The sequence below is a fragment of the Panthera onca genome, chromosome B3 (genome assembly GCF_046562875.1).
Source record: "Panthera onca isolate mPanOnc1 chromosome B3, mPanOnc1 haplotype 2, whole genome shotgun sequence".
Taxonomy (NCBI): Eukaryota; Metazoa; Chordata; class Mammalia; order Carnivora; family Felidae; genus Panthera; species Panthera onca.
Window position 1 is genome coordinate 31,195,328 of NC_138344.1, and position 16,745 is coordinate 31,212,072.

Below are 16,745 nucleotides of genomic sequence, written 5' to 3' on the forward strand. Positions count from 1 at the left end.
GGGCCGCTCCTCCCGCGCTCGCGAGAAGGAAGGCCTGGCCACCCCCGCACCTTACAGGAACTGTCCGAGGTGCTAAGTTCCCAGGCACGGCCGATCAGGTGGTTGGTGGGTACAAAGAGAACAAGAATACATGGAGAACTAGAACGTAGAGAAAAAGAACCAAAGATGGGAGCCTGGTACCAGCAGCCAGAGCCTCAGCTTACAAGTCTGTAAATTGGGAAGAATAACCTCCCATGCTGACCCCAGGGGCTGCTGGGACGTACCAGAAAAGAGGAGAGAGAAAGAGCTTTGCGAGCAGGATAACTGATGAAGGTCCTTCAGATCCGCAGGCCCAAAGTGACAGAGAGAAGACAGAGGATGGAAAATCTTAGATGAGACATGAAGAGACAGAGACAAGACATAAGGAGAATGAACACATAAATCCATGGAAAGATGGACATAGACGAGGAGAGTCGCGAGTATAAAGACATAGAAACACGGAGAGACAGAGACATGGAAAGATAGAGAGGAGAAAGAGAAACACGAAGTGAGAAAGAGATGAGAAAGAAATAAAGACAGGCAAGCTACACAAGGGAATAGAAAGACAGAACTTTAGAAAGAGAGACACAGAATAAAGAATGAAAGAGACTGTGATAGGCAGAGGTGAACACCTAAAGAGAGTAGAGACCAGAGTTAATATTTAACAACCCAGAACTAATGACAGTTGAGACACCCACTTGGAGAGACGGGGTGGGGCTGGGAGTGAAAGATAAGCTTTTATTGTAAATGGTGTTTACATTGTAAACCTCCTGTGGGATCTCTACTGCCAGAGCCACCCTCTGTCCTGCCAGAAAATGGCTCCTGCCCTCCACAGTGCCCTCCACTAACACTATCCTAGGCCTGGAAGGGGGCCTCAGTGGGTGGGAGACACTGCGGGGATTCTTTGTCCAGAATAAGGGCCCATTGTCTGGCTCTAGCCTGCTGGGAGTGGTGCCTCACTCCCACAGCTGGGATGGAAAGGGGGTAGGAGTGAAGAAAAGCACACAAGAAATAGTGAGGGAGAGGGAAGAGAAGGGAGGGAGACTCAGGGGCTATGCAGGGTTGAGCAGGAACCATAATCTAGCCACCAGGCCAATAAGGAGGAAAAAGTCATGTGCTACAGGGCAGGACACTGGGTTCTGCTGTTAGTCCTGTGCCTGGTTCACTCACATGGTCACTGCTCTCTGTCCCTGCTATAATGCAAGCTTTAACTGACTTACAGAGCTGTGGGGAGGACCCAATAAGATGATGAATGGAAACCTGAGGAGGTTGTCAAACCTCCTACAGAGAGATTCTGGGAGTCCACGTGAGCCTCAGGGAAGATATAGGGATTCCCATGAGCCTTTAGGAGAGAGGTCTGAGGTCCACATTGGAGCTTACAGAGTACATGTCTGGGACCCACATGGAATTTACAGGAGATATTTGTGGTTCATGTGGGTCCTACAGGAGAAATGTTTGGGTTCCCATCTGATGACCACAGATGACTTTTTCCCAGTCAGGAGAATCAGAAGGGCATTTAATTTCTCCAACAACTAAGGAAAGAAAAGTATCCATGTCTAAAGTCATAAGTGCATCTTTGTCCCAATAGATTGCACCTTTAGAATGTGGGTAAATGGAAGGGAATAATCTGTCAGTAATGACAATCATTTAAACAAACTTTTATTCAACAATTATTTGTTGATCACCTACTATGAGAAACAGCATAGTGCAGTGGTTCAGAATATGGACGTAGAAAGCAGACTACCTGGCTTTTCCCAGCTGTGTTAGTTTGATCAAGGTACTCATTCTTACTGAAACTTAGTTCAGTGATATTATCAGGTGATAATAGGACCTGTATCTTAGGTTTCCTGTGATGATGAAATGAATTAACACCTGTAGACACATGTAACACATGGACAATGCCTGTTACAGTGTTTGTTTATACTGTGTACACTGGAAATATGTCTTTTTGATGGTTGAGGGCAGGAATGAGAAAGCTTGGGCCAAACCATGCAATAATATATATAAGGCTTCTTCTCAAATATGGTGAATGCCACATGCCACTCACCAAACCTTGTCATATGGCTAATTCATGATAGACAGAAAGACATGCTCTCTCTAGAGGATGCAAGGCATGAAAAACAGTGAGGATGTCTAATTCTATTGCAGGGAGGGAGAAAGTAACTGGGAGCAATAATCCAATCACTCATAGGGTCAGCTCCAGGCTGCTTCTCTTTTCTTGCCCAGCTATGGCTGCTGAGGCATGTCCAACAAAGGGTCTCTGGGATAATATAGGATAATATATACGTTACAGGTCAGTAAACAACTGAAAATACAAGAGGACTTCTCTAGAATTTACTAAATAAATGCATTTTACTAAATAAATAGCATTTAATGTGTCCAAATGAGATGCTAAGCCTCATGACTATTCCATAAAGTTGTGCTATTATCCCCAATCTGTATATGAGGAAAGTGAGGTTCAGAAAGGTAAAGTGATATGCCCAAGGAAACAAAATGGATGTATCTAAGAAACGAAAGAACCGGTATTTAAAAAATACCTGGTTTAAAAATACCTAAGGTTGAGTTTCCCCAGAAGCGGACACCGTGATAAGGATGTGAGTACAAATAGTCTATTTGAGAGCTGATCCTGGGAAGCACTAGCAGAGGAGTGGGAGAAGTTGAAACAAAGAAATGAATAATAATAATAATAATAATAACAACAACAACAATAATAATAAAAGCAAAGTGCAATAATGAGCAGGTTACCACTATGGGCAATGGGGGGCAGGGGTCCATCCTACTGGGGACCTCTGGGACACAGTGCAGAGTACAACACAGTTGTCCCACCAGACAAATGAGGTTTGTTTAAGCTAAAGGTTGAGGGCTTCTGGCATTTCTAGATTTTCCTGTGTGCCTTCTGAGCAAAGAAAGCCCTCATGCAGAAAATTCCAGGGACCTTCAGTAAGAAGCCATCAGATGGTTAAGGAAGTATGAAGAGAGCACTATGTAGTAGCATCTACTACAACCAAGATGTAAACCCAAGTCCGCCTGGCTCTCAAGCCACATCGTGCTTCCTCCAAGGTAGGCCATTAGTCCTGTGGAAGTTTGCAATATGGAGTCTCCTTAGTTAAGAAAGAACTCCCTGCTCCCCGCATCCCACTCCATACTCCTGGTCTTGTGAGATGCCAAATCCCTACACTTAGCATATGTTTCTAATCGCACAGCACTGCATTTACAATGATACATATTCTTGCCTCCAGAACCATGGCAATGTCATAGTAGCTCATCAAGCTCACTTACTACAAAGGTGGGCAACCCTGAAACTCAGAGAATTCACCTTAGGTCTCCCCATACAGTGCCTCTCCCCTCCACACCTCCTCCTTACCACCCTGCTCCTTGTGTTTGTCTTCTCTCCCCAACCAGACTAGAAACTCCCCAAGGACACCCACAGAATAGGAAAAAATACTGACAAATCACATATCTGATAGAACACTTGCATGTAGAATATATGAAGGATTCACAGGGGCACCTGAATGGCTCAGCCAGTTAAGTGTCCACCTTGTGATTTCAGCTCAGGTCATGATCTCATAGTTTGTGGGATTGAACCCCGAGTCAGGGATTGGGATCCACTCTCTCTCTCTCTCTCCCTCTCTGCCTCCTCCCTACTCAAACTCTCTTTCTCTCTCTCTCTTTCTCTCTCTCTCAAAATAAAGAAATAAACATTTTAGGGGCACCTGGGTGTCTGAGTAGGTTAGGCATCTGACTTCAGCTCAGGTCATGATCTCACAGTTAGTGAGTTTGAGCCCTGCATTGGGCTCTGTGCTGTCAGCTCAGAGCCTGGAGCCTGCTTTGGATTCTGTGTCTCCCTCTCTCTACCCCTCGCCCATTCATACTCTGTCTCTGTCTCTGTATTTCTCTGAAAAGTAAATAAGCATTAAAAATTTTTGAAAAAGAAATAAACATGAAAGAAAGAAAGAAAGAAAGAAAGAAAGAAAGAAAGAAAGAAAGATCTCCAAAGAAGATATACACATGGTCAATAAGCACATGAAAACATGCTCACCATCATTAGTCATCAGAGAAATGCAAACCAAAACCACAATGAACACCATTTCATATCCACTGGAATGGTTATAATCAAAAAGACAGATAATAAGTATTAATGGAGATGTGGAGAAATCAGAACCCTCATACACTGTGGGTAGGATTGTAAAATAGTTTAGCCAATTTGGAAAATAGTCTGGCAGTTCTGCAAAAAGTTAAACATAGAGTTACGTTTTGACCTAGCAAAGTATAAACCCAAGAGAAATAAAAACATAGGTTCACAAAAGACTTGGAAATTTATTGCAACTTTATTCATAGTAGCTAAAAACTGGAAATAACCATCAATAAGAGAATGGATAAACAAATTTTTGTATATTCATACAACGTAATATGACTCAAGGATAAAAATGAATAAGTAACTGATACGTGCAAACAATATGGATGAATCTAAAATACATTATACGAAGCAAAATAAGTGTCCCCCCCCCCCCGCTCAAAAAAACCGCACTCTATGATTCCACTTATCTGAAGTTTAACAACGGGAAAATTAATGTGATACAAATAGAATAGTGGTTGCTGATTGGGAGATAGACTGACTAGAAAGTGACAGAAGAAAACTTTCTAGGGTGATGGAAATATTCCTGATCTTGTTTTGGGTGGTAGATACAAGTTATATAAAATTGTCAAAAATTATTACACTGAAAACTTAACATCTGTGTACTCTATTGTATGTAAATTATAACTCAGTAAAGTATTGTTAGGTTAAAAAGATGGGGATCCTGGGAGCAGCTTGCACCTAAGAAACAAGGATGATTCCCAGCCCCCAACCTCTGGCTGTGTAACAAGCCCTAGTCAACAGCCACTCCTCAGTGCTTCCCTTCTACAATCAGTGCCTCCAATAGACCACTTGGGGGCACCCACGCCTGCAGTGACTAAAACTTGCAAGAGCTAATTTTCCACCGCTAGGTTGCTCTGCTAGCAGCTGTTAAGTAGTGGGTGCTGAGTACCCCCTTGGCCTACACACAGTTCATCTTCTCACCGCCACCTCTGATAACCTAGCCAGCAGCTCTGAACATGCAACACGCACTGCTTACTTGTCAATTTAGAACAGAAGTGCCCTTTCAGGGGCGCCTGGGTGTCTCAGTCAGTTAAGCATCTGATTTGGGCTTAGGTCATCATTTCACAGTTCCTGAGTTCGAGCCCTAAGAATGCTGAGTTCGAGCATCGGGCTCTAAGCTGACAGTGTAGAGCCTGCTTGGGATCCTTTCACTCCCTCTTTCTCTGCCCCTTTCCCAGCTTATGCGTGCTCTCTTTCCCAAAATAAATAAACACTTTGGGACACCTGGGTGGCTAGGTTGGTTAAGCAGCTGGCTCTTGGTTTTGGCCCTGGTCATGATCTTGTCGTTTATAAAAACAAAAAACAAAACAAAACAAAACAGAATTACCCATCCAAAATTGCTCCTACCAACTGCCAAAAGAAAAAAAAAAAAAATGCCTTTCACAAGTCCCAGCCTGATCTTGGCCTCGGCAGTAGTGACCTTGGGCTCTGGCTGAGCCCCTAGATGCCAAATCCATAGGACCTGTTCCAGTCCTCACCTGCTTGACCACTTAGATATATTGCAAAGCCAGTCTTGCTTTTACCCCCATGGTCTACCCTCCCCTGACCCTTCTGCTCTGGCAATCTCACCCCTTCCCAAGTCCTCAGCCACATCTGTGGTGCCTGATACTCCTAGAGTTTTGTCTCTGGTCTGAATTCTTCTCTGCACTCCAGCTCTATCCCAAACTGGAACCCCAGATCTTTCCCTATATTCTTCCTCCAGTGATCCTGCCCCCAAGAATGGTCCTATCACTAGTAATGAAACATATTGGCATCATGTACCTCCTGATATGATTGACTTCTGTGATATTCTTGCCAAAAAATGCACTTTAGTCTAACCACAGGAAAATCAGAAAAAACAAACTGAGGGACATTCTACAAAATAACTGACCAGTAGTGTTCAAAAATGATTACGGGGCACCTGCCTGGGTGTCTCAGTCATTTAAGTGTCTCTTGATTTCAGCCCCCAGTTCATGAGATCAAGCCCCACTTCGGGCTCTGCTCTGACAGTGCAGAGCCTGCACGGGATTCTCGCTCTCTTCCTCGCTTTCTACTACTCATATGTGCTCTCTCTCTCTCTCTCTCTCTGAAAAATAAATAAACTTAAAAAAAAAAACGATTCTGCCAATCTTCTGTCCTCTAAGCCAGACCCCTGGAAGTTAAGTCCTAACAGTTCTGCTTCCCCATACCTTCAGAATCAATTCTCTTTTTTACATCCTCATACCCACTCCCCAATTCCATCATCTCTGTGTTAGTGTCCCCAAAATTATCACCTCCTCCAGTCTTTCTCCACCTGATACCCTCTCAAGCCATTCTCCTGCAAGCAGCCACAGGGATCTTAATCATGCCACTCTCCTATGTAGGACCCTCTTGAGGTTTCCCACTGCTCTTGTGGATACATACTCTCTCCCCAGGCTTGGCTCACAGCCCTCCTTACCTCACCCTTGGCCACTTCTTCAGCCTCACCTCTTGCACACCCTCCCCTACAGACACTCCAGCTACCCAGTACTGCTTACAGTTCTAAGCACACGCACACTGTCCTCTCTTCCCCTCATCCGACTCCCATCCTTGTTCCTTTGCTCAGAAATTCTTACTCTTCCAGAAGACACTGTCAAGTAAAAGCTGGTCTTTACCCACCTTCACATGGCCTGAAGATTTCTATCCTACCTGAAGGCATACCACACCTTGGGTCCCTCAACTTCCCATCCTCTGTCCCTATTGTTTCTGTCAACAGCTGGGCATTGCTCATGTTGGTCCTTTGGCTAGCTGATTCCTACTCATCCCTTGAGTGCCCACATGAGTCTCAGATTCTCTGAACACCTCCCTGGACTAAATACCTCAGCGTCTTCCTTCCCCGCCACCCAGTGCTGTGTTGTTACCTAGGTTTCTGACTCCCCATCAGACTGAGTTCAGGGCCAGGGCTGAAGGAGCAGGCCCACATCTGTGTTGCACACCACGACCCACTGCCAGTCTCAGGGACTGGGGACCTCAGCTGAGCGTGTGTTTGGTAAATGTTTAACAACCAGCTCTTCAGGGAAAAAATGTACATATATATTTACTGTAAGTTTTACTGATATAAAGGATGTATAACATAACAAGCATAATAAAATATACAATAAAATCTTATTGTAAATTCCATATAGCCAATTGAGTCTCACAGAATACTTTCATTGGTTTGTCCTTTATCCATAGCAGCCTACAGTTATAACTGATGAATGAGCAGAGATAATTAACAACGACAACAAAAAACAATAAATCAAGCTCTGTATTTTTTTCAATGTTTATTTATTTAAGAGAGAGAAGGGGGGAGGGACAGAGAAAAAGGGAGAGAGAGAATCCCAAGGAGGCTCCACGTTCACCAAGGAGCCTGACACAGGGCTCGACATGGGGCTCGATCTCACGACCCTGAGATCATGACCTGAGCCAAAATCAAGAGTCAGACAATTGACTGAGCCACCCAGGGTCCCCCAAGCTCTGTATTTATAGTGTTTGTCGATTTCTGTGATGTACTTCTCCCATGGCTGATTTCAAGCTACCAATATGATGTTACTAAATGCTGTGTTGGGCAAAGATACACCATAATGCACCCTCCTATAGTATTTCCATCACACAAATATGAGAAGCATAAATTAATTCAAGAGCACGAATAGTAAAATGTCATAAAGTTACTAGAAAGTGATGAGTTCTGGGGCGCCTGGGTGGCTCAGTCAGTTAAGCGTCTGACTTCAGCTCAGGTCACGATCTCGAGGTCCGTGAGCTAGAGCCCCGCGTCGGGCTCTGGGCTGATGGCTCAGAGCCTGGAGCCTGCTTCCGATTCTGTGTCTCCCTCTCTCTCTGCCCCTCCCCCGTTCATGCTCTGTCTCTCTCTGTCTCAAAAATAAATTAAAAAACGTTAAAAAAATTTAAAAAAAAGTGATGAGTTCTGAATGAGTTGAATATTACTTTTCTTTTAATCCATTACACTTAATTGTAAGCTAATACAATTAAATTTGTTAATATATATATTTTTAATTTATTTCTGAGAGACAGAGAGGGAGAATACAAGTGGGGGTGGGACAGAGCGAGGGAGACACAGGATCTTAAGTGGGCTTTGTGCTGACAGCCCAACACAGGGCTCGAACTCACAGACTGCGAGATCATGACCTGAGCTGATGTCAGACGCTTAACCAACTGAGCCACCCAGGAGCCCCCAATATAATTAAAATTTTAATAATGGCTGTATTGAAAATTGAAAATCAAAACTTTAACAATTGGCTATTATGAGCCAGTATGAACTGCTTCTAGCACTAGTGTTATGCTTTTCACTTTTGATTTCAAGGATCTGGCTGCTTCATTCTTTTGTTTTTATATGCAACTTACTATGAAAAGAACAACATGGTTATGCATATTCCTCCAGAAAAATTAAATCTTTTTGAAGCAATTAAAGTTTTTATTTATTTATTTTGAGAGAGAGAGAGAGAGAGAGAGAGAGAGAGAGAATGCACATGTGCAGGCACAAGTGGGGATGAGAGAACCCACGCAGGCTCTGCACAGTCAGTGCAGAGCCCAATGCGGGGCTCAAACCTATGAACTGTGAGATCATCACCTGAACCGAAATCAAGAGTCAGATGCTTAACCAACCGAGCCACTCAGGCATCCCATCTTTTTGGACCAATCAAAACAGTTAATATCATACATGACTGTCCCTAGATAACAATTTTGGTTATCATCAAATTGAGAGACTTGTTGCTCTGGCCTTGTTCCTCCAATGGTGCTTGGGCCACTTGATGCTGGGCTCCTTTGCACACTTCAACTCTTCCCTGGGTTCTGGCCCCTAGCCTCTTCCCAACCCTCATCTCTTTTTGGAACTGCTGGTGATCAGCTCCCAAATCCCCAATTCTGTAGCATGAAGAATAGTTTAGCCTCTACTTTCAATTCTCTCAAACATTTTAGTCTGAGAGCTATTTCACATTTTTATTTTATTATTATTATTTTTTAAATATTTATTTTTGAGACACACACACACACACACACACACACACACACACACACAGTGTGAGTGGGGGAGGGGTAGAGAGAGAGGGAGACACAGAATTCAAAGCAGGCTCTGAGCTGTCAGCACAGAGCTCTGCATGGGGCTGGAACTCACCAGCTGTGAGATTATGACCTAAGTCAAAGTCGGACGCTTAACCAACTGAGCCACCCAGATGCCCCCGTTTTACATTTTTAAAAATTATTCCTAACACCATAGCACTTTGTAAGCATGATTTACCGAGATTTGCTGTATTATAAATTAAAATTGGGAATCTAAAAAATGTTTCTTCATAAAGTCATTTAAAATAACAATAAACTCATCACATGGTAACATAAAAAAATATATTTATTTAAAAGAATTCTATTTTCCAAAACAAACACACAAAAAAAGTAGTGAGAAGTGTGGCACTGTTTTACAATTTTGCAGATCTCTTTAATGTCTGCATGAATACGAAACAGCTGAAGTCCCATATCTGCTTCTGCATTTAATCTGTTACAATAGGGGCATTTGGGTGCCTCGGTTGGTTAAGCGACCAACTCTTGGTCTCAGCTCAGGCTATGATCTCACGGTTTGTGAGATGGAGTTCTGACTCAGCCTCTGTGAGACAGCAGAGCCTACTTGGGATTCTCTCTCTGACTCTCTCTCTGTCCCTCCCCCACTTACGCATACATGTGTGCACGCTCTCTCAAAATAAACAAATAAACTTAATAAAAAAGAGGCGCCTGAGTGGCTCATTCGGTTAAGCATCCAACTTTGGCTCAGATCATGATCTCAGCTTGTTGAGTTCGAGCCCCACGTCAGGCTCTCTGCTGTTGGCACGGAGCTCACTTTAGATCCTCTGTCCTCCTCTCTCCCTGCCCCTACCTCGCTCATTCTCTCTCTCTCTCTCAAAAATTAATACACATTAAAAAATGCTATTTTAAAAAAAAGAACAGCTAAAAAAAAATCTGTTGCAGTATCACACATCATGCAACCTTTGGAAAATTCCACTGTACACTCATGAAATAATAAGAATGAAAAAGGCAAATAATGTCTTAGCATTGTTATAAAAATAGTTTTGACTTCATGGTCTCCCCCCACCAAGAAAAAGTCTTCGGGGCTTCCCCTGGATCACACTTTAAGAACCACTCATTGCTCTAGACCATGTCCTGGGGGTGGAATGCTGACTCTTCAGATCCAGAGAAGCCCATCACTCATTCATTCAACAACTACTGTGCACTGAGTATCAGACACTGTTCTTGAGTGCCAGAGACGCAGCTGGGGACCGAAGAAAGTCCCTGCCCTCGTGGAGCCTACATTCTAGTGGGAAAAGAAGGCAATAAACAAATATAGTTATGTCAGGTGATTACAAATGCCATGACAAAAATAAATAAATAAAACCAGAGAAGAGAACAGAGATTGAAGGAGGAGGAATGTTATTTTAGGGTGGTCAGGGAGGCCTCTTGGAGAAGGTGATATTTGAGCAGAGCCTGAAGGATATGAGGGAGAGAGTCAGGGAGTGAACCTTCCAGGCAGAAGGGGCAACAACTGCAACAGCCCTGATGCAGAAGTATGTTCATCGTGTTTGAGGAAAAGCAAGGAAGCTAGTGATGTTTGAGTGGAATGAGTGACGGGGGAGTAGGAGAGGAGGTCAGAGGAGGGATGAGTGGTCAGATTCTGGGTATATTTCAAAAGGGTAATGAGAGTTTCACTATCATTCGTGTTCCTTTTTGAGGCCACAGCAGTTTACATTCTCCAAAAACGCCCACAGAAATATTTCTAGCCCCGCATACTCTCCCAGAACATTGCCGTTCCCAATCAGGAAATAAAGTCTACTTCCTTTCCCCTTGAACTTAGGCAGGCCTTAGTGACTTCCTTGATAAACAGAATGTGGCAGAAGTGACACTGTGTGACACCCAGGGCTAGGTCATAAAACACAGTATGGTTTATGCCTGGTTGTCTCTCTGTCATTGCATGCTCACCCTGGAATCTGATCACCATGCTGTGAGGAAGCCCAAACTAATCCAAGCAGAAAGACCACATGGAGAGACCCACGGAGATCTGAGGCTTTCAGCTGACAGCCAGCAAGAACCAATAGACAAGCCAGTGAACAAACTTTCAGATTATTTCAGTCCCCAGCCTTCAAGTCCTCCAGCTGAAGCTCCAGACATCATGGAAAAGACAGGGCATCCTCACTATGCCCTGTCTAAATTCCTAAGCATAACAAATGATTGTTTTACACAACTGAATTTTGGATAATTGTTATTCAGCAACTGATAACTAGAACAGAGGGCTCTTGGCATTCTGTGTGGCCTTTCCAAATTACTAATATAATCAATATAGGCCTGATTAAAATCCTGCAATGATTGGGTCGCCTGGATGGCTCAGTCGGTTGAGTGTCTCAATTCAGCCGAGGTCATGACCTCACGGTTCACGAGTCTGAGCCCCACATTGGTCTCTGTGCTGACAGCACAGAGCCTGGAGCCTGATTCAGATTCCCTCTCTCTCTGACCCTCCCCTATTCACATTCTCTCTCGTGCACGCACAAAAATAAATAAACATTTAAAAAAAATTTTTTTTAATCCTGCAATGATTTAGCAGGCTAAAGTCAAAGGTGGTGAGCCCACTAAGGTATTAGAAAAGATGTCAGCGATCACTTGGCCTTCTTCCCACCAGGTTATGACTGGGCAGCTCTGGGATTCAGGCTAACAAATGGAAGCAGTCCCAAAGCAGGGTAATAAGAAGTAGTAATTGCCTGGCATGGGCAGTGCCTAGTTCCTGACATTCTTCTCCTCCAATGAACACAGGCCACATAAACACAAGAGAAAACTAAGGGTCTCCTTCCCAGGCTATTCTCACCCCTTCTTCTAGCCATTAAAAAGCTCTTGGTTGGGGCGCCTGGGTGGCTCAGTCAGTTGAGCGTCCGACTTCGGCTCAGGTCATGATCTCACAGCTCGTGAGTTCGAGCCCCGCGTTGGGCTCTGTGCTGACAGCTCAGAGTCTGGAGCCTGCTTCTGCTTCTGTGTCTCCCTCTCTCTCTGCCCCTAACCCACTCGCATTCTGTCTCTGTCTCTGTCAAAAATAAATAAACATTTAAAAAAAAATTAAAAAAAAAAAAAAAAAGCTCTTGGTCATGGGGAGCCTGGGTGGCTCAGTCGGTTCAGTGTCTGACTTCGACTCAGGTCATGATCTCGCGGTTTGAGCCCCGCCTTGGGCTCTGTGCTGACAGCTCAGAGCCTGGAGCCTGCTTTGGATTCTGTCTCTCTCTCTCTCTCTCTCTCTCTCTGCCCCTCCCCCACTCACACTCTGTCTCTCTCTCTGTCTCAAAAATAAATAAACATTAAAAAATTTGTTTAAAAATTAAAAAAAAAAAAGTTCTTCGTCATGAAGAACTTCCGGGTGAATTCCTTAAAAGTTTCAAGTAGAAATTGCAACCGTGGGCCACACAGACCTGCATGAGGTCTTGTTTTAAAGCATGAGTTAGTTGATGTGGTAGACTGTCCATAGAATGGCTGCCATCTCCCCTGCCTGTACTACAGGTCAGGCCTTCCACTGAGAGGTGCAGTTTATTTCCCTACTGCTAGAATCCAGGCCGGACATTTATCTTGGTTTGACTAACAGAATGCAGGGAAAGTAATACTGTGTGACTTTGAGGCCAAGGCCAGGGAGGCATTGCAGCCCCCATTTTCATCTTTTGGGGATCAAGCCACTTAAGAAATACACCTGGGACAATATGGAGAGAAGTTCAGCCAGCACCCCAGCCATTCCAACCAGTCCACCTTAGGCTCTGTGGTACAGAAGAAATGCTCAGCAGAGTCCAGTCAAACTACATAAGCATTAAAAATAATGGAGCACCTGGGTGGCTCAGTTGGTTGAGCTTCTCTTTTTTTTTATGTCTATTTATTTATTTTGAGAGAGAGAGAGTGAAAGAGAGCAGGAAAGTGTGTGCATGAGCGGAGGAGGGGGAGAGAGAGAGGGAGAGAGACAATCTCAAGCAGGCTCCATGATTTTAGCATAGAGCTCGACGTGGGGCTCGATCTCATGAACCGTAAGAACCATGAGATCAAGAGTCGGACACTCAACATTAAATACTCAGGCAACAACAGATGTTGGTGAGGATGCAGAGAAAGAGGATCTCTTTTGCACTGCTGGTGGGAACACAAACTGGTGCAGCCACTCTGGAAAACAGTATGGAGGTTCCTCAAAAAATTAAAACAAGAACTACCCTACAACCCAGCAATTGCACTACTAGGTATTTATCCAAGGGATACAGGTGTGCTGTTTCGAAGAGGCAATGTTTATAGCAGCACTATCAACAATGGCCAAAGTATGAAAGGGCTCAAATGTCCATCGATAGATGAATGGATAAAGAAGATGTGGCATATATATACAATGGAGTATTACTCGGCAATCAAAAAGAATGAAATCTTGCCATTTGCAACTACATGGATGGAACTGGAGGGTATTATGCTAAGCGAAATTAGTCAGAGAAAGACAAATGTCATATGACTTCACTCATACGAGCACTTTAAGACACAGAACAGATGAACATAAGAGAAGGGAAGCAAAAATAATATAAAAACAGGGAGGGGGACAAAAACATAAGAGACTCTTAAATATGGAGAACAAACAGAGGGTTACTGGAGGGGTTGTGGGAGAGGGAATGGGTTAAATGGGGAAGGGGCATTAAGGAATCTACTCCTGAAATCACTGTTGCACTATATGCTAACTAACTTGGATGTAAATTAAAAAAAAACAAATTATAAAATTAAAAAAAATCATCTCTCACTGCAGTTTAAACCATTCATACATAAGATGAAAAACTATATCTTTTTCATCTTATGTATCTTTAGCATCAAAAGGGCACAATAAAACCATTTAAACTGTTAAAAAATAAATTACCTCAAATGAAAAAAAAGAGATAGAGAGTCGGTCACTCAACTGACTGAGCCACTCGGGAGCCCCAAGCGTGGGACTCTTGGTTTCAGCTAGGGTCATGATCCCAAGGACGGAGCCTCCTGTGTTGGGCTCTGCCCTGAGCATGGAGCCTGCTTAAGATTTGTTCTCTCTAGGGGTGCCTGGGTGGCTCAGTTGGTTGGGCGTCTGACTTTGGCTCAGGTCCGTGAGTTTGAGCCCCACATTGGGCTCTGTGCTGGCAGCTTGGAGCCTGGAGCCTGGAGCCTGCTTCGGATTCTGTGTCTCTCTCTCTGCCCCTCTCCCACTCGCACTCTGTCTCTCTCAAAAATAAATAAACATTAAAATAAATTTAAAAAAAAGATTTTCTCTCTCCCTCTCTAAAAAAAAAAAATAATAATAATTAAATTAAATTAAAAGAAATAATAAATTATTATTTTTAGCCATGAAGTTTTAAGGTGATTTGCTACCCAGAAATAGGGAGCTGAAACAGGTTGATAACATTTTGGGACATGAAACTGTAACACAAAAACATGAAATTTTTTACCGTGTTTTTTTATTTTTTTAATTTTTTAATGTTTATTTTTGAGAGAGAGAGACACAGAGTGGGAGTGGGGGAGGGTCAGACACGCAGCTTGAACTCACGAACTGGTGAGATCAGACCTAAGCCAAAGTCAAACGCTTAACCGCGTGAGCCACCCAGGTGCCCCTTAACTTGTTTTTTTGAAAACACTTGGACTTCAGGGCAGAAAGTGTGCACCCCCAACCCACAGTGAAGATATGTGGGCACAAAAGACAAGTAATTCAGGGGCACTGTGTGGCTCAGTCACTTAAGCATCCAAGACTTTGGTTCAGGTCATGATCTCACGGTCCATGAGTTTGAGCCCCACGTCAGGCTCTGTGCTGACAGCTCAGAGTCTGAAGCCTACTTCAGATTCTGTGTCTCCCTCTCTCTATCCTTCCCCAGCATGTGCTCTGTCTCTCTCTCAAAAATAAATAAACATTTAAAAATTAAAAAAAAAAAAAAAAAGACAAGTACTTCAGAGATCTGTCTGTCCTCATGACTTCTCCTGGAGGGCAGAAATGACAGGGGCTAGTGACATCCACTCCTAACTCTATTACCTTTCCTGAGGCAGGTTCACCAGGAAGGTCATTAATCAGCAAATACACATTATTTCTAGGCAGAGAGAGTTCTTCCAGAAATTCTGCAAACAAAATATGCTCTTTCCCTTGTTGAAATATATACAATTACTCTTCCGGGACAGTATGTACAGGGCACCTTGTGACTTACGTCAGAACAATAGACAGCAGGCACACTTGGTTAACTTCATCTTCTGCTCAAGAGAAGGAAAGACAAAATTAATTACCTGGTGAGAACAGGGAACCCTCATGGCCATCAAGGGACTTGACCAGGTAGCTCCCTGAACTGGAAGGAGCCCCAATTCATCCAGCTTGATTTGGGGGCTCTGTTCTAGGCTGGTAGGACAGGGGGATGGGGTGACAGGGTGTCATGTAGAAAGAGCTGTTTCTATTCTCACCACCACGGAGAGGAAGGGGGCAATTGCCAGGAAGAGAGGTGACCCAGGGAAGAGAGAACTGTTTCCTGGCTCCTTCCCAGTGCTCCAGACCCTAGATGTCTCTACAGCAACAAAATGACATCGTTTTTCATAAGCCTGACTCCAACAGGATATGATGGGAGAAGGGCTCTCTATATGTAGCATGCAAAAAAGCTGATGCAGTCACTCCCCACTGAAATGAAGCCAAAGCGTTAAATCACACACAAGCCAGGGGCGCCTGGGTGGCGCAGTCGGTTGGGCGTCCGACTTCAGCCAGGTCACGATCTCGCAGTCCGTGAGTTCGAGCCCCGCGTCAGGCTCTGGGCTGATGGCTCAGAGCCTGGAGCCTGTTTCCGATTCTGTGTCTCCCTCTCTCTCTGCCCCTCCCCCGTTCATGCTCTGTCTCTCTCTGTCCCAAAAATAAATAAATGTTGAAAAAAAAAAATTTAAAAAAAAAAAAAATAAATCACACACAAGCCAAATAAAACCACTGGGCCTGCATTCCTGCCTGTCAACAGCTGGGGCCCAACAGTCCTGGCCGCCCCTGGAGGCTACCATTTTGTTCTGCCTCTCTCTCTCTCTCTTTTTTTTTTTTTATCACACCTTCTGTTTGCCTACAAGCTTTATTGCTCAGTACCTGAGTGTTTGGGCAAGGGATTTAGCCTGTCTCTGAAAAGCAGGAGTGATGATCTCATGGTAGTATTGGGAGGATAACCCGACAATTCCAGGAGGTAAGTACTACTACCACCAACATCGCCATTTCCATTTAACAGGGAAGGAAACTGAGGCACAGGGAGGTTCCAAACTTGACCAAGGGCACAGCTAGCAAGTGGCAGAGCTGGGGATTCAAACCCAGGGAATGGGCTCCAGAGTCTATGCCCTGAACCGCTGCACTAGCTGCATCTGCGTGTCAGATGAGCAAGCATTTTGCAATTTGTAGAAAAATTCACACCCCTGAAGTGTATCCCTGAAGGACAGTTTTAATTCTAGTAAGGCATAAACTAAGAACCTCCAGGTTGGAGGAGGAAGAGCAGCCTTGGTGCCCCCATCCCAGGCAAGCGCTGGCAGAGCAGAACCGTGCCCGGGGGTTCCAGGAACTTCGTTATGGATAACTAGGATGCCTAAAGCTGATGGCTTTCAGCCCTGC

General features: G+C 44.1%; 1 protein-coding gene across 1 annotated transcript in view; it reads right to left on the reverse strand.

The window, feature by feature from the left end:
- SCAMP5 (secretory carrier membrane protein 5) overlaps positions 1-15,353 on the reverse strand; it is a 36,344-nt gene extending 20,991 nt beyond the window's left edge. The window contains exon 1 of the mRNA XM_078448901.2: positions 15,334-15,353. The gene's annotated coding sequence lies outside the window, so the exon portion shown is untranslated. The remainder of the gene's footprint in view (positions 1-15,333) is intronic.
- Positions 15,354-16,745: the final 1,392 nt, after the last annotated feature.